At 34.5% G+C, this 21430-nt stretch overlaps 1 long non-coding RNA gene across 1 annotated transcript in view; it reads left to right on the top strand.

Annotated features, from left to right (window-relative positions):
* Positions 1-21430, top strand: part of LOC145679831 (uncharacterized) — a 44113-nt gene that overhangs the window by 15562 nt on the left and 7121 nt on the right. The window contains exon 2 of the long non-coding RNA XR_014130574.1: positions 5605-5717. This is a non-coding gene — a long non-coding RNA (uncharacterized LOC145679831). The remainder of the gene's footprint in view (positions 1-5604; positions 5718-21430) is intronic.

Raw genomic sequence — 21430 nt, 5'->3', positions numbered from 1 at the left:
TGAAGTAAGACTCCAGTACGGTAACCGTCTGACCATAGAATACGGGCCTGATTTTCGATATTTTCATAACGTTTTCTTGCTCGCTTTTTTGTGTGTCGATTCAAGCACCATCCGTGAAGAGACTGCCTTCATTCTGGCTTAAATCATATATATATATATATATATATATATATATATATATATATATATTTTTTTTTTTTTGCAGATTTCAAATGTGCAATAACAAATGTGGGTTCACATTGAAATTTTAAAGTTACCCCCTGAATGGGGTAGGGATAGGGGTTGAGTTTGGTATTATTGGATAGCCTTTTCAAAATATTTAGCACGTGTTGTTCAGAGCAAATATAAGGAAAGGAGAAAATATGTAAAATGATTTTTTTTAATTATTAGCATCCCCGTCTTTGGTGCGAGACATTTGAGTTTGGATTCTAAGTAAATCCGATTTCTGAATGTGAAAGCGTATATGGTTTATTATAGAGGAAGATATTTTACTGTGAATTTTCTAGAATTATAGAGGAAGCCCAATTGACTTACATGTAACACTTCCCAGTTGTAACACTCCAATTTTGATAAAAATGTAGCAGGTAGATACCACACATGAACGAATAGCTTAATATTTCACTTTCTGTGGTACAACGGTCTTAGGTGGCAAAAAAACCCACCCAAAAGTTTGAAAGTTGACGTCCGAAAGGCAAGAAGTGGGCCGAAGTGAATGAAATTGTGTACAGATATTGTATACATAAAATGAGGAAATACGTGATTCAAATTTCCCTGGGAAAAAAGAAGAAGAAAAAATGTTTGGGTGGACCGAAGAGTTAGGTGGCAGTGGACCGAAGCAAATGCAATTGTGTGTAGATATTATGTATGTAAAATAAGGTCTTTCGTGTTCAACAAGTGTCCCCATCCGATTTCTTCAAATTTGGCATATCAACAGTAAGCACAAACAGTATAGCGTATTTTATAGTATTTCGGAAGGCGTCTTTATCCTTACAATGTTTCTCCGCATAAACAGAAAGACGTGTCTATTTATTTTCTATTTACTGTCGATGTGCAAAATTTGAAACAAATTGGATGCGGACACTTGGGAAACACAATTGACCTTATTTAACATATACACAATAAGACAATTTCATTTGCTTCGTTCCACTACTTGCTGCACTACTACGTCAAAGTTTACTTTTTTGGAGGGGCTTTTGGCCCCCAAAACAATATTTTGGCCAAGGCGCCCTCAGTAATGTATTTTGATGTTTCGTAATTAACGGTTTAGAGAATCTGTGCCCCGCCTAACTTTTTAAAAGGAAAATACGAAAGAGTATTAACTCATTTTGCGTCTACAATATCTGTGTACGGTTTCATTGACTTCGGTCCACTTTTTGTGCCTTTCAGCCGTAAACTTTCAAAATTTTGGGTATGTGATTTTGATCCCTAAAACCGTTTTTCGGAATAAAAAAAAACACATATTCATTTATTTTTGCGTATTGTCACTACACAAAATTTCGTTGCAATTCTTTATGCCCTTTAGATACTTTCCACATACTGTCATGAGCACTTTTGATATTTCGTGATCAAAGATTTGGAGGGGTTCGTGCTCCGCCCAACCGTTGTTTCCAGGAAAATACGAAATTCCCTCATTTTACGTCTACAATATCTCTTCACAATTTCATTCAATTCGGTAGACTTCTTCTAGCCTTTCGAACGTCAACATTCAAAATCTTGGGTGGGGGCTTTTGCCCCCTTAAGTCGTTGTTCTATAGAAAAAAAAAACACGTATTCGTTTATGTGTAGTATCTACCTGTTAAATTTTATCAAATTCGGAGTGTTACACTTCGTAAGTGTTACATGTAAGTCAATTGGTTAGCCTCTGTTCGGCCGCACTTCATTATTCTTTTGTTTTGTATTTGGCAACACTGGATGATTGATAGTTTTCTTTATAAATGTCAATGTGGCGTGTGTGACTGCATAGTGTGAAGTTGCTTATGCATAGCAATTATTGTATTTAGTTGTGTGTTTACAATATAATAAATAGTATATTGTGCAACGAACTTTGTGTTCAAAATAATAGTCCACGAACAGCCTCCTCTAGAAAATACCCCGGAAAATATCTTCCTCTCTTGAATTGACACACAAAAGAAGCGAGAAAGAAAACGCTATGAAAATATAGATTATCAGTCCCGTAGTCTGTGGCCAGATAGTAAGCGTACTGAAGTTCTTCTTCAGAGGTCTTGAATTCTACTCCCGCGCAAGGCAATCTCTTTATTAGTTTTCCCAAATTATAATTTTATACATTTTAGTTTCAGTTAATATTTTATTCAAGTTACACACAATACAAATTTCGATAATTGTTTTGCAAACTAGCTTTATGAAGTGGTACTTAGTAATAAAGTTATTAGGATTAGAGGTCATAGGGTTATTTACAACAAAAGCAAACCATTTTTGTTGCAATTTTGTATTTTCTTGCAAATTGTATGTTTCGTATAGCGCATGCAATAAGATATATACTTTTTGCTACGATGTCCATAAATAGGTCTACTATTTTAACTGATCATAAAACAGAAATCTGTCGGTGAAATAATATGGGGTAATATGTGGTATTTTATTTTTATACCGAGTTCCTTTGTGGCTAAGCGATTAGCGTACGCACGTTTGACGTAAGATACCCGGTTCCATTCTCGGTGTGAGCTCATGCGATTCAGATTCCATGTTAATCAGTAGGTAAACGTCTCATATAGCCTGGCTACTTCAACTCAACAATTCAACGTTAGTTTTATACCATCAATAGAAGCAAGGGGTAGACGATACTATCCTGCTAAAACCATGCGTTTATTCTTTGTCACATATTACAAAGCATCGGACTATTTGCGACAATAATTGTAAAAGCTTTAAAAAAAAAGAAATTTTAGAACATTAAGTCGCTTCAAGCAGTCGCCTTATAAAAATCCAAATTATGAATTACAAAAACTTTCTACATTGTAAGTAAAAATAGAAGCATATATTGGTTTTATCTCTCTCGCATACTTTATGTCTGTCTCTCTTTCCCCCTCTCTCTGTCACACACAGTAGCCCTCTTTCTCTACATATACACTTGTATATTGCAGTAGTTATCAGAGGCATAAAAATTTTTCATTTTGGATGTGTAGTTTAATATTGGTATTCAAATCAGAAATCAGTTCCCATTAAAACCAATATTAACGTTCCTTATTTTAGCGTCTTCGTATATAAATGATGGACATTGTGAATAAATGTGACTGAGGTTTAAAATGTGACGAAACGAGTTGATTTTTATTTTTTCGAGCACTCCAAAACAGAATTTCATATTTAAGGAAATGTTTCCATATATTGAAAAAAAAAAACTTCCCGCACCCTCAGATTAGTGCTCGAGAGCCTTCGCCACTGAAACACGATTACTACGCGTTAACTGATTTGTCTTTAGTCTGTTTACGTGTATAATTTACGCACCGTATTTGATTCAAAGTAATGGAATTGTGTATTTTTTTTAACTACAATGTGGACAATTTAGTGAATACAATGATATAATGCTCTGATATTCCTGTGTTTTGCCAATCTATTTGATTATAAACAAGCAACTGTTTTGAGCTGTTAAACAAGCTATAGGAAAAGACTCTTTATTTAGGCGGCCCAAAGTAAGTAAGGCTTTAGCTGAATGTTTAGCGTGCAAAATTCCTCATTTTCCAGTCGGGGTTCGATTCACGTCCTCTCCGTTTAGACTTTTTCCTATGTTTAATTTACAAGGCTGAGCTCAAGTTCCATGCTGCTAAATGAAGATAATCTCCATTGGAGATATTCAGTGATGATGTAGTCCTGAAAATAAAGGGAAAAAATGAATGGAGAAAACGAGTTCCAGAGTAATTTCTGTTAATGTTTCTATATTTGATATTATCCATTAATTTCGTGCATTTTTAAGTTGTTATTATTGCCACTATACTCTCCCATTTTCTCCTTGTGTCTCAATGTTTAAATTTTCAGAAATACTATACAAATCAGTGACCATCAGTTATATTTGCAACCTAAAGGGAAGTACGCTTAGAACGGATAAGTTCTCCAACTCGTTTCAGTGTTATCTAATTTTGCGTTTTTAATATTTACAAATAAATTACTGCATACCAATATTTAGCGTTCTCAAAAGTCATTTAACGAATAACGAAATCGGGTAAGTTCTTCTTTCGAAATATTACATATCAATCAGTGGCGCCGGAACCAAGGAGATCAGGCCCTGTTAGACCCCCAAAATTTTTATTGGAGGCTGGGCTCTTCCCTCGAATGATCAATCCATGCTTTAATTGATTTGCAGGTAGAACAACTGTTAACAGTTTCAATACTTAGCGCACGGTTTACTATAAAAAAATGACCTACTACATATACTGTATACTCTGTCCATATATTACTTGATACGCATATATGTATAGTCATTTGAAGTAAGTTAGCTTGTTTATACTCCCTCATTTGAGTTAATTATAAGATTATTTAAATCCCCTGACTCTTATTTCCTCATCCTCTGGTGTCCGTACATTGTTTTGTTGTATTGTGCTGTTTACTGAAGTACAAGTATCCAATGACTAACTTTCGTCATTTCGTCAGCCAGCGCTTCTCCTCACTCTTGCACAAAAACACTCTTTATGATTTGTTCTTTTAACAGGTGGGGCAAACTTCATGCTGCTGTTCTTTCTACTCTACCAGGGGTAATTAACCTTGGAGCGGGCGTAAGTTCGGTTGCCTAACACACGGACTTTGTACATCAAGAACTTTTGTGGCTCACTGTACAGTGGTTTATTAATTATTAACTGATGTATTTTGAACAAAAAAACTATAGTTGATAAAATACCTAATTCGCTTTGTTTAATTTAAAAAGTTCCGTTATTTTTCCGACATACTGTATATTTAGCAACAGACTTGAACTGTGTTCCCAGCATTACATTTCAATTGAAATGTGTCTACTAAGGTCTTCAAAATAGGTTTCGTAATGGACGTTAAAATATATCACATAATAATATTCCTTTCATATAAAGTACTGCGTTCAGTTAGTTATTAATTTCAGTAAAAAGTGTACACATGAGTCAACACTTAGAAGAAATGTTCGATACAGTATGCAGTATGTTTACTAAGAAGACATGAAACCTTGTACTAGTTATTGATAGTATAATTATCAAAACATGACAAGTCACTCTTGTGCCACAGAAATATAAGGTGTGTTGCACGAAATGGAAGTATATAACAATCTCTCTCTCCCCTATATATATATATTGCTACGCCTATAGTTTCGAACGCCTCATTAGTAGCATGTTTTACTTATCTTTTTCTCTTCCATTTAGTAAAAAATCGTTTACTATTTTAATAATTAATATCAATATAGATCGTAAGGATTCGGCCTACACATAATAGTACAGAAGGCCACACAAATGAAGTAATGTTGAATTGTCCGTAATACAGTCCGCGTACAACCCTTACATTTTGTCAACTCTGGTTAGGTAAGTGTGAAGATACCTTTCCGACTATCCATGTGAAATAAATCTTAAATAATATTACAGTTGTGTTTTTGTATTTTCATATTTTATTTCTTTTATCTTATTATTCTCTTTGCTTTTACAGATAGTTCGAAGCTCTTCTGTCAGTATGAGGGCGATTGTCAGAAATGTTTTATCTAAAACAAGCGTTCACGGACTTGGAGAGGTTTCAAAGGAGAATAGACCAACAGCTGAAAGGTAATAATTTTACGTACCTGTGCTGTGTAAAAATAGTCACAAGAGCGGAAGGCGTGTGATCTTTAATAGATAACATTTGAGTTTATTTAAGAATAAAGTACGTTTATATGTATTTGAAATTGGAGGTCACATATATATAGCCGCGGATCCAGGATATGATCAAGGGATGGTCTAAACCATAGTTTGCTGCTTTATCCAGTGTAAAGAATGTAGGAAGGAAGCCCATTTTAACCAGTGTATATTTATTGAGACAGGCGGCGCATCAAAAGCGTATTCATTTCCCTCGTATGTAAATGTTACAATTACATATATATAACGAAAGCCAAGAAGCTTTTGTGCCTTTTCTCAAATGAGTGATAATATTTAATACAAAGACGAAATGTATATGGGCGTTGTAGTAGATTCTCTTGAAATGACCTCAATATAATTTTAAATTTCTTTCACCGCGCGGTGCTCTTATCAGATAGCAAAAGTAGCCGGATTCCTCAGTATATGCATGCTATATGAACAGCTATATTTCCTTTCAATGGTGTAAGGGATTCAACGGCCACACTTATCCTAGGATATGGAGAAGGTATATGGGAACAAGTGGGTTAGCAAGGTGAACTATGATAGGGTGTGTGAAACGAATGAGAAAATATCAAGGACAAAACACGTACAGCGAAAATGTTTCCCGCTGACACCGAACAATATTACGCGTGTTGGCGGAATGGTAAAAGCCAGGTGTCCTCTGGGATACTAACGAGGGCGAAAGACAATTCTACTGATAGAAAATCATTTTATGTATTAAAATCACCAAAATTGTTTTAGTAACGTAAATATTTAAACTGTGAAAACAACTTTGCTTAAGAATCATTTTTTTCTTGCAATACAATGTTTGTTTAAAGACAATGAAACTAAATATACCGCTCACAAATATATATATATATATATATATATATATATATATATATATATATATATATATATATATAGCTGTATTTTAGAACTTTGGTAGGGAAAGTATATCTAAACACTGCTCTGAAACATACAGGATCAATGAGATTTGTAAGCAAAGAAATTTATGAAGAGAAAAAAGCATTTGAATTGTGTAAATTGCGATAAAAAACATTTCGTTTACCTTCTGAAATTTTTCTTAGCTATCAATAAGTAGCAGCAAAAAAATAACTCAATTTTATCTTACAAAGTACAGCAACATGTTAAATGCTTTACTAGCTACTTTATAAATGCTTTGTTTTATGGATAAGTAGCATTATTCATAACTAACTAATTAACGAACTCCATGGCAATGCCGCGTTCACCCAACCTATTCATTGACTTCTATTTTTATCCAAAAGGATCCAGTTTCTAATTTGTATTCCTATTTCTTCGAGATCAATCTTCAACTTGTCCTCCCATCTGCGCCTAAGTCTTCCTACGGGACGTTTTTGGATTGCATTTCTAGTCAAAACTTTGAAAACGTTCTTACTTTCTTTCATTCTGCCCACATGACCTTCCTACCTGAGCCTCCTATACTTGATTACCCAAAGTAAACCTATAAATTATGAAGTTCTTCGTTATGGAGTTTCTGCCATTCTCAATTCCCGTTCCTTTTGGGTCCGAATATTTGTCTCAGGATCTTATTCTCAAATACATTCAGTATGTATTTTTCCCCAGATTAAGTCCCAATGTTTCACAACTATACAGTCATATTATATATTTTAAGCTGCAAATTTCTCTACAGAATTCACGAAGACGAAAGATGTTTGAATTGAACAATAACACGAATTCCCTGCCTTCAGTCGACATTTAATTTCTTCGTGGATATGGCTTTGTTTTTTTTTTTTTTTATACTATTATGATCTCGGTGATCATCCATGTATTTAGTTTTCTTTACATTTACTTCTAAACCAATGTCGCTGAAAGCGTTTAATAAAACTTCAGTATTTCTTTCTATTGTTCTGATATCTGTCCCTGTCAGATTTACATACCCATGTGGTATAATCTAGTGAATACCACTCAGCTGCAGACGGTTGCTGTTATCTGTGATTATCCTTATAACGTACTCTACAACGAAGTTGAAAAATAACGGCGACAATACATCTGCTTGTTTCGGGGAATTCTTAACGTGGAAGCTCGTGGGCAAGAAGTTCCCTATTCCGGCTTTAATTTGAGATACATTTGAACACATTTTAACTAATCTATCTAGTTTTTTTTTGTGCTTCAAATTCTATAAGAAAGTTGTATAGTGTTTCCCTCCTAACAGAGTAATTGCCTTTCTAAAATCAACGAATAATTGATGTACCGGGTTATTGTATTCCCATTTCTTTTTGAGTATTTGTCTAATAGTAAATATCTTGTCGATAGTTCATCGATTTCGCCTAAATCTGTACTCATCATCTCCAATAATTTCATCTGCGTATGGGATTAGTCTTGCTAGTAGTATGTTTAGGAGGATTCTATAGGAAGTTAACCCAAGAGAGATGCCTCGATCATTATTAGAAACAGCTTTGTCGCATTTCTTGTAAATTGGAACAATTATTGATCCCTGCAATTCTTGTGTAATTCCTCTTTGTCCCAGATGAGATTAATAAGTTTGTGTATCTTGTTAGACGATTTTCCTCTCTAGCTAAAATTTGCACAGCCCGGATTCCTTCTTTACTTGGCCATTTGTATTTCTTTAAAGCGATTTTCTTCACAACAATTTCTAGTTATGTTCAGCTAGGTTCTGTAACATTCGGATCTGTTATTTGAATTTTCCCATTTTATTATTGACAAATCAATCATTAACAAACTCAACCCGTTTAATTGATATCAGTCGTTTGTGAACGAAAAATATGTTCATAGTTGGTGATTTTTATTTTCTTCCCCGTAACAATCGTAGAATTTCCACACTTCAATGTTCCATTTCAATTCGATCTAAATTGTTGATCTCCTACTACGTCCACCCTACATTTTTCTAGTTCGTTCGTTACTGGTTTCAACTCGCCTACCATATAAAGGCTTCCTATATTCCATGTATCAAATTTCATGTTAATTTTACTTTGCTGAGATCATGCCAATTTTCAATTTTGCCAAATATCAATCTGAGGTTTTGCCAGATTATTCGAGGCTTCTCTGAATGTTTCTGAACAAGCTGATTTTTTACAGAATGAGGTTGCTGGCCTCACTCTAAATCGGCAGCCTTAATCCACGAGATTATGGAGTAATCCCTTATTGTTCAGATCTTGACCTTAGGAGTTACAATCTTTTTCAAAAATTGCTTAAGTTCTTGGCATGACAGAGATTGACGTGACGAATGACACTGAAGCCCAGAATGTTATTTGTCGTTATTTCTGTAATTAACTGGCTGTTTACTACACAGCAAGCATCGGGAAACTTCTAGTATGGTAGAATAAGTGTTCAACAGATGTCTTGTTTATGCGGAAATGTATATAAAGATGAGCAGAATATTTTGTATGCATTCTACTATTTTGCTTATGGTTGGGATCGAGCAATAAACCTAGATGTAAAGGCATTCGACCTGAAGAGATAGATAATTTCAAATATTTGAGAAATAGTTCGACCAGAGACGGGTACTGCACCAAATAGATAAGGTCAAGAATTATCTGCGCCAAGGAGACTTGAATCAACAAAAGATAGGGTATAGCGGAGTAATTTTAATAATTTCAGACATTTTCCCATATATTTCAGAAACTGTAATTTGTATTCAAATAGAAAATTGTGAACAAAAACTTTGAATCTTACTATTACTTAACAATTTGTTCTTAAGATGGTATCTGAGATACATCATTGTGAAATTTGGGTATTCAATTTCTCGGCCGAAATTTCGAAAAACGTAAATGCGAGGGGCAATTTGAATAACGAGTGCGGTAATATGAATAACCAACAAAATAAGCAAGTCTTATAGAAATAATGTATAAACTATTTAATAGTTATATTGCAAATTCTACGGTAGTTGAAATAATCTAGTTTTGAATGAAAAGAAGTACATAAATTGTAAATGTGCGTCACCTGTAGATATCTTTTTTGAATGTAGGCCTACACAAAAAAAAAGTTAGGAATACTGTCTAAGGTAAAGAGCCGTAATAAATTAATTCATCTTCCATCGTTCGTATTTAACGACAAGACAACAGATAAACTGCTTTCGAACTTCTGCAGCGACACAGACTTTGTGGAAGCATGCCTTACAACGCTGGTAACGAATCCAGTGTCCCTTTCTAGCAGAACGTTCTGAATAGTAATTAAGAAGAAAAAACAGCAACTGTATGTTTGACTTTCATTACCTGAGGCCATCTTTAGACTTAGGCCTACATCTTCGTCACTGGAAGGGGTAGAGGATATAAGTTTCTTTCGAGCTTTCATTTGTTTGTTTCTTGACAGGTTCTGTGTTAGCACTCTTCTTTCTTGTAGTGTCATTGGATTTGTTGCACCCGATGCTTGCGTGTTTGCTCTGATATTTTAATTCTCATTGCCCAAATATTTTAAGAAGTTGAGTGTCATGATTTCCCTGTGACACGAAGTCTCTTCTGCATACAAACTTTTTCTTGGCTGGGAAGCACTTGTTATATGGGTTCATCGATGGGATTCGTTGGGACAAAGTTTCGAGAGCCATGACCGGAAGAAGAAGGCGCGTGTTAAGATCTTCCCGAAAAGACTGCTCCTCAAAATGTGCAACAAGGCCATACGTTTCCGAAGGGGGGAATCGAAATTCGTCAATAGCTTGTGGACTAAAGGGGTATATACCGGTACATGAAAACCCATTAACTGCCGGTCCAACAGAAGCTGTCCGCTTCCAGGCTCCAGTGAACAAAATGTAGAACTGATATTTACTAGTCACTGAGCTCAAGTTTTGGTGAATCCATATAGTTGACTCTTGGTGGTAATTGACTTTAAGGGCATTAAATCAGAGTGATCCAGTGTTTGTAATACGTGCGTTGTGTGTGGAGGTAGGTAAAGCATTTCGACTTCATGACTTTGGTAGAACTCTAAGGACAAAAGTTGTGAGTGAGATTTTGTTTTTTAAAGTCCGGATTTTGGCGTACGCCTTATATAGTACTACAGGAGGCACAATATACCCTCTGGCATTGCAGCAGGCTATCATCATTACATTTTCCACGCGCTCAACAGATGTTAAACTTATCACCTCTTTTCTATCCTTTTCTGCAAGGATTTTGAGGTTTGTTATTTAGAGGAAGTCCACTTTTGTCCATATTATAAATACGGTTAGGATGGTTTACGGTTAGGTCATACTCGTTCATTAATTTTCCTAGTAAGTGAAAATAAGAATTCGCAGTTTCCTTGTTAACACCAGAAGCTCCCGCTTTTGACAAACATATAAAATAGTAGGCCTATAGTTCTAATTTTACTTGTATTCAAATTGCCCCGTTTTGAATTATCCAAATTGCCCGACAGTCGACGAATATGTCATTCACAACATGGTGTGAACACTGCTCATTAGCTGATGCCAGCGTATAGTATATCAATGCCCCACATGTTACCGATACGAATATAATCCAGAGCGGTTTCATTTTTTCTGGTTAATAATAAGGAAAGCTTTAGGAAAACGTTGAAAATTATAACGACCTAAAAAAGACATATTCGTTCTTGCCTTGCAGCAAACAAAAAACCGTGAAAGGCTTCAGAAGCGCAGGAATATTTTGTATTTCTGAGAGTGACTTCTGTAAATCACCACCTACAAATTCACCACAAGTTCATTAACATGGCGAGCCGCGTTTCCACTCCAGTTGGCAAAATGCTTAACATTATTCAAATTCCCCGCCTATTCGAATTACCCAGCTGTACCCTAACTCTTAACTAGGAAGTTAAATATAGAACTAAAAAAGAAGTTGGTCAAGTGCTACATATGGGATATTGGACTGTACGGTTCAGAGCTTTGGACATTACTTAAGTTAGAAAAGAAATGTTTAGAGAGCTTATAAATGTGATGGTGTAGGAACATAATGAATTTAAATGCACGGTGAGAGTAACAGACGACCTTTTAAATTGGGTAGGAGAAAATAGGATGCTTTTCACCAAAATCATATGAATTGAGACCAATTGGATTTTACACGTCAGGATAAGAAATTATCTTCTTCATACCGACATTGAGGGAAAGATGGAAAGAAACCAAAAAAAGTAGATGAAGAACACAAGTGATCGATGATCTGAAAAAGTAGAAGAAAATGTCGGGAGAAGAAAGAAGCTGACGATGTAAAAACATGGCATTTCCAGAACCAAACCTAAGAAAATAGAAACAATATAAGAATAAACAATAAAATATTTTAAAAAAAGTAAAATCTACGATCTACTGTACTAAACTTTCTCGTTTCAATTTCTAAAAATAATCTTGGTTTACAGTAATCACAAATTGTTATGAACACAATAATAAGTCGTTTTCGCAAAATTTAGCTCAAAGACACAACCCACAAAAATGAACTATAGATCGTAGATTTCTCTTTAGGAAGATTAATGATACAATATGTGAGTATTGGTAATGGAATATTTGTGTGTAAAACAAAATTGCGGAAGTCGTACTTCACAAAAAAATCACAATCTCATCCCAAGTGTAAGCTATCTCTTGTGAGTATTCTCACTGGATTTTATTTAGGGAACATTACTTATGGAACCCAATTTGCTTCAACCGTTTGCGAGAAAGAAGTCTGAAAAGAAATTCATCCCAAGAGTGAACTAACTCTTGTAAACTTATTCGTAAGGAGTAATATTCGTCACATTATCGACTTATCATTGAAATATTTGTTTTTTTGAACCAAATTGCATGAGATATTTTTTGAAAAAAAAATCGTCGAAACTCATGCTTAAGGACAAACAATCCCTCGTAAATTTTTTAGATGAAATATACCGTATTGTCAGATTATTAATGCAATATTTTTTTTTTATAAATATGAACAAAATTACCATGGGTCGTTTTCGATACACTCACCGTAATAAGTCATCTGCAACAATAAAGAAAACGTCGTACATTTTCTCAATGCAAAGAGATACACCAGAGTGTAGGGATACTAATGGCATAATTGTTTATAAAATATGAACAAAATCATCTGCATAGTTTTTTGAGTAAGTCATCACCAGAAAGCTCATTCCCAAGAATAAATTTTTCTCCTACATTTTATCTGGACAAATGAAATATTCCATATTATCAAGTCATTAATGAAATACTTACTTATAAATTATAAAAAAAAAAATCATCCGATTTGATTTTCAGAAAATCATCAGAAAAAATCGCTATAGTAATAAACTACCCCTTCTCGATTTCTACAGAGATATGGCTTCTATCAGAGCATAGAGCTGCTATTAAAAGCTTCGATTTGAGATATATGGACAAAATGTTTGGAACTGTTATTTTTCTTTTTTTCACAAATTGCAAATTTTAATTTATATCTTTTAGAGGGCATTTTTCTAATTTTAAGGGTAGAAAGAATATTAGAAAAATGCCCTCTAAAAATTACACAGAAAAGATCTTAAATATAAAATTAAATTTCGTCTCGATAGGTTGAACATTACGACTTCTATACGAATGTACAGCACGACGAACGAACAATCAGAAGGATAGGCATCGAAAAATGACTTTTTGGATATTTGTGAGTCATGAAACGTGCAAATTCGTTAAAACTTCGAGTTTCTTTTCTTAGGAACACCACACTTTCTCTCCTTTGGTCGCTCGTAATTAAAAAAGTACTCATTAGTCATAGGACCTGCCAACAGGCATCATACCAATATATATATAAGGATAAAAGTGAGAGGGAAAGTGAGAATATGTCTTCCTTCCACTTCCAGAAAATGTCTCTGGCGTCTCCCCACTTTCTAAAAAAGTAGAATGTGCAAATACAGCAATGGGGCACGGCGTGACGTCATGTGTCCACCTATCCTTTTAGATCCACTTTTATCTTTATATATATATATATATATATATATATATATATATATATATATATATATATATATATATATATATAGTATGGCGCTAAATTCGTTGCACGAAAGCAGAGGAGTGATTCCTGAGAGAGAGAGAGAAAAAAAGTGCCAATTAACATAGGGCGAAAACCCCATCGTGCTCGTATTATAGGCTGCCAAAAATATGAAAAAATGAATTTTAAAAGTTCATAGTTCCAAAACTAGCGGACCAACCGTAGCCAAGTCAAGACTTCACTTAGAAACTAATATGTGCTCTATCCAAAAATACATGTTTTAGAATACTAAGGTACTAATGCAGTGATGTGATAAATTAATTATCTTACTTATATTTTATGTAACCATATTATTTTTTTGTAATTGCATTAATTGTGAAATTGCATAGGTAGTGTAGTGTATACTATATTTAGGATGAATACGACATTTAGAGTACACTATATTTTATTGCTACAAAATAGTATTGTTTATTGCATACTTTAAACCCTTTGCATCTCAGTCACAAGTATCCCAACCCATATATATTTATATATTTATCTATATATCTATATATTTATATCTATATCCATATCTATCTATCTATCTATCTATCTATCTATCTATCTATCTATCTATCTATCTATCTATCTATCTATCTATCTATCTATAGATAGATAGATAGATAGATAGATAGATAGATAGATAGATAGATAGATAGATAGATAAATAGATAGATATACATATACATATATATATACATATATATACAGTACAGTTGTTTCATTTTTCAAGGACTACTGAATGAGGTATAATTAAATAAATGTTCCCGTTTGAAAATTTCGAGTTTGCCCCTGGGTCCCCATGAAGGAGGGCCCTGGGGGTCACCACAACACCATGTGATGTGCCCTATGGCATTTTCCTATCTCAGTTCTTGTTTCATCTTTTTATTCTCAGCCGTTTCGGATTTATAAGCACTGGACGTTTTATCTGAAGCACCCTGTATATATACCGGGTGATTCAATAAGAACGTACCAGGCCTATATCGCAGCAAATACTGCACGTAGGACCTTCAAACAAAAACTTACATTACCAAATCGTACGTGTAGAATGCAATGAAAATAAGAGTGACACCAGTGGCGTATCGTAAATATCTCCAACGAGGATCATCTGCCAAACTTGATATGATAACAAGGGTTGGTTGTGCCTCCATTGAAACAAGTGCACAATGAAAGAAATGTCGAGAGGAAAGACTCTCGCATCATCTGACTTTCACCTAGTAATGCGACCATGTTGTTGCCAACGAGGAAGAAATATGCCAAGGTGTTTCTTCTCGATGTTTCTCCCATTGTCCTCTTATTTCAATGGAGGCACAACCAACCCTTCTTTGAATGTCAAATTTTGCAGATGACCCCCATTGGAGGTATTCACGATATGCCACTGGTATCGGTACTATTTTTATCGCATTCTACACATACGATTTAGTAGTGCAATTGTTTGTTTGACTGGTCTATGTGCATTGTTAGCTGAGATAAAAGGCCTGCTACAGGAAGTCAGATACGAGTCTGCAACAACGCCTCTAGTAGCTAAATAGGAAAGGATATGACAAAGTTTGTCCTCTGAAAGTTGCATGATATTTAATGTCCTTTCGAACGATTCCAATAGTTATACCACATTCCATTTCAAATTTTGAAGCTGCCCCCCGTTGGAGGTATTCATGAGACGGCACTGGTCTCGCTACTATTTTTATTGCATTCTACCCGTACGATTTGGTAATGCAATTATTTGTTTTAAGGCTCTACGTGCAGTATCAGCTGCGATATAAGCCTGGTACGTTCTTATTGAATTACCCGGTATATATATATATATATTATTTATATAATTATTTAATGTCTTAGAATAGTGGAATAAGAGAATAAGAGATGGTTTCATATCGGTGTGGTCGTGGGTTCGATTCCTCTTGCGTACTGTAAGGTAATTCTTATCGTTTCTAATATTCAAACTTCCAATGTAAGATAACAAGAAGATGATCATTTTTTCTCACTCTTAACCTTGAGACAACTTTCGGTAGTGTACTCACAATAGAAAAGTGAACTAAGAAAGATGACGTCAGCCGCATCTGCCTTGGTCGATACTGTCTTAATTTAACGTGTTCAGCGAACAACTGATGGATACGTAAGTCATTTCGTTAGTATAGGTCAAACATACAAATGATCAAACACAAACGTTTCCCTACAATTGCTTATAACTTTCTGCTCCTACTACTGGTAGAAAGATAAATGTTTATTTCAATTCACCGTTTCAGATACGTTTCATATCAACAAAAGAATCTGAAATTCATTCATAAACTTCATAAAATATCAAGTATGTGGCCAGGTCTCTACTTTTCAATGAAAACGATAATAATAATAATAATAATAATAATAATAATAATAATAATAATAGTAATAATAATAATAATAAAATTAATAATAATAATAATAATAATAAAATTAATAATAATAATAATAATAATAATAATAATAATAATAATAATAATAACAACTTCAGTTGAAGTAGAAATTCAACTGAAAAAATGTAGGCAGAAGAAAAGTAGGCAACATATTGTTGATTAGCGAAACGTTGAAAAACGAGTAAATAGGAAACTTTTTCGTTGAAAAATTCAAAGAAAAGTGTTCAAACGAGGAAAGGATAGGCGCAGGTAGTAACGCACGGTAGGAACATATTAAACGTTGCTTACAGCAGGCTGCAGAAGAAGCAGTAGGTTACCGCGAACACAATACTGCTAAGAAACCATGGATTACAGAGCAGATGTTGCAGAAAATGAGGGAGAGGAAGACGTGGAAACAGGTTGATACAGAAGAGGGTAGAAAGATGTACAGAAATATAAATAATGAATTACGAAGAGAAACAGACAGAGCGAGAGAGGAGTTTTACAAAAGAAAATGCGAGGATATGGAAGAATTAGAAAGAGTTGGGAAATATGAGGAAATGCACAAGGAGGTGAAGTCTATGGAATTTCAGAGGAAACAAGGGGGTATTATGATGGCAGTAGAAAATAAGAATGGAAAGGTAGTCAGCGAGAGAAATGAGGTCATAGGAAGTTGAAAAGAATACGTTGAAGACTTATATGAGAGTAGGGATAGACCGTGTAGCCTAAATGTTGAAGTAGAAAATGAAGTAGGCGAGGATGATAAAGGATTTAGTATTCTTAGGGATGAGTTTGAAAAGGCTATATCCGACATTAGGAATGGAAAGGCATCAGGAATAGATAACATAGCAATCGAATTCATTAAAAATGTAGGAGACAAGGAAAATAAAGAATTGTTCCGACTATGCAACGAAATATATGAAACAGGAGAATGTCAAAAAGACGTTCTGAAAACGATCATGATACCGATGGTTAAGAAATCGAACCCAAAGAGATGTGAGGATTATAGAACTGTTAGTCTCATGTCTCATGCAGCTAAAATTCTGCTCCGGATACTGAACAGAATGTTATATGAAAGAACAAACAAAGAAGTTGAGGAGAAACTGTTCGAGTTCAGAAGAGGCAAGAGTACAAGAGATGCAATTGGATTATTAAAGGCGATCGATGAAAGATTTATAGAAAAGGGAAAGAGATGTATGTTGTATTTATTGATCTAGAAAAGGCTTTTGACCACGTGAATTGGGAATTGTTGTTACGAGTTCTAACGAAGATAGGGTTGGTATGGAAAGACAGAAGACTCGTAAAAAACTTATACATGAACCAACAACTAAGTTTTAGGATAGGAAAAGAACTGACGGAAGAGAGTGCAATTGGAAAGGGAGTTCAACAAGGATGCTGCCTCTCGCCAACACTATTTAATGTCTATCTAGAAGAGAGAGTGAAAAGGAGCCTATATGATGATGATGGCTAGATGCATATGATCTGCAGACGATATGACGCTTCTTGCAGAATCTGAAAATAAAATCAAAAAAGTGTTAGAAAAAATGAGAAAGGGCTTTGAAGAATATGGGATGAAAATAAATGTTAGAAAGGCAAAAGCCATGTTGATTGGAACGAACGGGTCTGTGTCAATATAAAAGTAAGAAGAGAGAAAATAGAACAAGTGGATAGTTTTCGATATCTGGGTAGTATTCTTAGTAATGACATGAAATGCGAACGTGAAATAAAAACAAAGATATGAATGGCGAAAGCAACCTTTAGGAGGAAGAAAAACCTGTTTTGTGGGACCCTGAATAAAGAGTTGAGAAAAATACTTATAAAATGGTTCGTGTGGAGTGTTGTATTGTATGTGGTAGAAACGTGTATATTACGTAACAGTGAGGAAAATCGACTGGAAGCCTTGGAAATGTGGGTGTGGAGAAGAATGGAAAGAATTAGTTGGGTTGAGAGGGTTTTAGAAATAGTGGGTGAGAAAATAACACTTTTAGATATTATTAGGAAGAGGAAGAGAAACTGGTTGTGACATTGCCAAAGAAGAAATTGTATCATGAGGGACGTCCTAGAGGAAATGGTGGCGGGAAAGAGAGGGAGGGGGCGAAGGAGACTAAAATTAATAGATTATATTAAAACAGAAAGATCATACGCGAAAACGAAGAGTTTAGCGGAGGACCGTGAAGCATGGAAACTTCTCAGCTGCGGCAAGTGATCTGCCAATAAAGGCAGAACATCTATTATTATTATTATTATTATTATTATTATTATTATTATTATTATTATTATTATTATTATTTTATTTTTATTATTATTATTATTATTATAAGGGAATAATAGAAATAAATACTAATTAAGTAAAAATAGCTTCCAATAAAGAAAAAAAAATAATTGGCACCACTCAATTCCAACCAGGCTCTCTGCCATTCGAGTTTTATGCTTTACCTCTCTGTTAACACTTAAAACAAATAAGTAAACTTATAGTTACGAAAGATGAAATTAGAAGTTTCTTCTACACGTGTTGATACAATTCAAAGAATGTGAAAATAATATCTATCGTATTTTCTTCTTTGGAAATTAGAAGTTAACGTGAGGAAGAATATTAGTAATGTAAATCGAGATCATCGTTAAAAATTATGAGATAACCTGAACTTGAAAAACGTTTGGTGTTATTTTCCTTATTGACGAAGCTTTATATAACTTGTTTTTGAGTTAAAGAAGGAAACCTCGAGTAAGTCATTGGGGCACTCATATAAGGAACGTCTGCTTATACAAGGATTAGTATTTTGTTCATGGTCTTGCATATAACGATTTTGACTAGCTAATAGTTAGGTCGAAGTTGAAGTGACACGGTAGATAAGTGGTTAGTGTATTGAAGTTATATTCGGGGGACTCGTATTCAAATCCTGCTCAGATTGAAAATTTAGCAAACGTTTCAATATCAGTTTCAATGGATATTATGTGTAACAAGCAAGATCTTTTCTTCGGAAAGAAAAGGAAGTTGATATGAGGAGAATCGGAAAAGGTTTGTCAAGGCATACAATCATTTACACACTTATATCCAGCAGTGGTTGTGGATTTTATATTTTCTTCTACTTTAAAGCATTTTCTGATTCATACGTGGTCAGTATGAATCAGGAAATGCTTGAAAGTAGACGGAAATATATTTCGTAGTACATATTTTTATTTCTTTGAACAAAATAATACATTACATACACAGCATTATTGAGAATAACATATGCTGTTCATTGGGCAACACGCACAGAATCAGAGAAATTCATCTTAGAATCAAAAGCTTTTTCGTTAGTCACCTACTTTTCGACTTTACCTGCATAACCACGGTGCTCAGGGCTGATAACTGCTGTCAATGACGAAAACGATACGTGTAAGTTGGGTTGTATCTGTCCATGCGATCTAACAACTGCAAATTACATGAAACCCAAGTAATAGAATTAGAACACTTAAGGAGGGAGATACACATTTTTGTGGCCGTTGACTCCTGTTCACATAAACTTGGAAAATTGTTCAGAGACTAATAAGGAGTAAGCATATTTTGGTACTTGAATCTCAGGATCATCTTCCGCGAGGTAGTAGTTCACATTAAAATTTCTAATATTACAAATTGTGAGAGTGCAACAGCCATAAATGGCGACGAAAAAGCGTCTTAATATTTCCTGTCGCCGCATAGATGATACGACGCGTTAAGTTATCCAGAGACGGGGGGGAAGCAGAGTGAGGAGCATATAGTCCTCACCTGCTAAAGTGCGTGCGTTGTGTTTCTTACGTTAAAAAATAAAATAGAGATTTATAACTACAAGTTAAATATTAATTCATCATATGATTACAATGCATAAAACAATACACATGTTCGAACCAGTTCCAAACGTTTCAATATTCCATGTTAACGAGCAACAGAATATAACCAATTCTGTAAATATGTTGACATTATGAGTTATGTTATTGATACCACAGTTCCTGTGTAAAAGTGTTCTTAACGCTTCGTTTCTATATCCGTCGAAAGAGTGCGGGTTACAAGGGAAAAGATGGGGAAATCCGCTTTGTTTATATCATACCACAAGTATTGCCTAAGAAGATTTCCTCCTCATTACCCTTGTACTTCGCACGCTATCTACAGATTGAAACACGAATCGTCAATAACACTTTTTATACTAACGACTGTGATAATAATAATGTAAGTTATATCATTATATTTACTGAGTTACATTCTAATAAGTTACATTCTGTTTCTCGTTGATATGGAAGATTGAAAGGTTAGACAGCTGATTGAAACATGTATTGTGTTTTAAGAATTGCAAACATACAGTGAGTTAACATTTCACTTGTAGTTAGAAATGGTTAGTTTATTGATTAAAGCAACAAAAACAAACACAAAATGACCAGAACAATTGCCACTTTTTACAATATCTATCCACATTCTGGAAAAGTTCCGACAAATATGTAATGGTTTCTTTTCAGGTTAAGGTATTATGAATCCGCTGTTTTACTTTTGAATGTAATCACGATTATCAGTGTTTTTTCTATATTTTTTTTTTTTTTGAGAAAAAGTTTTTGAGCAATAGAAAATACAACTGTCTTTCGGTTCAGTTCGGTTTCGTTTCGGTTAAGAGTATGAAAATGAAGAGGAATGATATCTTTGAGTTTAATGTTTCACGATTATGCTTGTTAAGAGAGACCGTGATTAAGGAACGTGAATTATATGGACGAATTGGTGAAATTATAAAGTGAGAGGAAAAGGGAGTGTCCCGAAAAAGCGCACGAGCATGATGTTTGCCACCTCAAACTTACTTGCCTTGGGAACGAACAAGGTACTCCACCCATCATATAGTTCAGTGGTCGGAGACCCACGTTCGATTTGCGGTGGAAGAGCCTGTGAAAGTTTAAATGTTCCCGTTGCATCTGTGTTCGGTGTATCGAAACGTTTTCAAAGTTACTGGAAATAACTCTGAAACGAGTAGAAAATAGAGACAGGTTAAGTAGATACTTTTGGAGATTCAGAAAAACAACAATAACAACAAATCTATTGGTCTGAGGCATGAGATTCCATGTAAAGGAAATAAGGAATTCTTTTATCATTTACAATATTGACACTTCTGATATATAGCAACATAAAAAGTATTCATTTCCGCTCGGTCCTGTACTTAAAACGAATTCTTCACAGGGGAAATAGTAACAAGCTGACGTCAGATGTCTACAAACTTGATTCGTACTATCTGAGAACGTAACGTGCTTACAAAGCAATTCCTGAATACGAAGTTTCATCCAAATTGATCATAACGTTTCATAATTTCTATTTCTACGTAGAAATAATATTTTCGTTCACCATTTCCAATACATTTCATATATCCATTCAGCGACAATTTGTAAATAGCCTTATTTAAATTAGTCT

This window comes from Thermobia domestica, chromosome 2 (genome assembly GCF_964235325.1).
Source record: "Thermobia domestica chromosome 2, izTheDome1.hap1.1, whole genome shotgun sequence".
Lineage (NCBI taxonomy): Eukaryota > Metazoa > Arthropoda > Insecta > Zygentoma > Lepismatidae > Thermobia > Thermobia domestica.
This window is presented reverse-complemented; position numbering and strand designations above follow the sequence as displayed.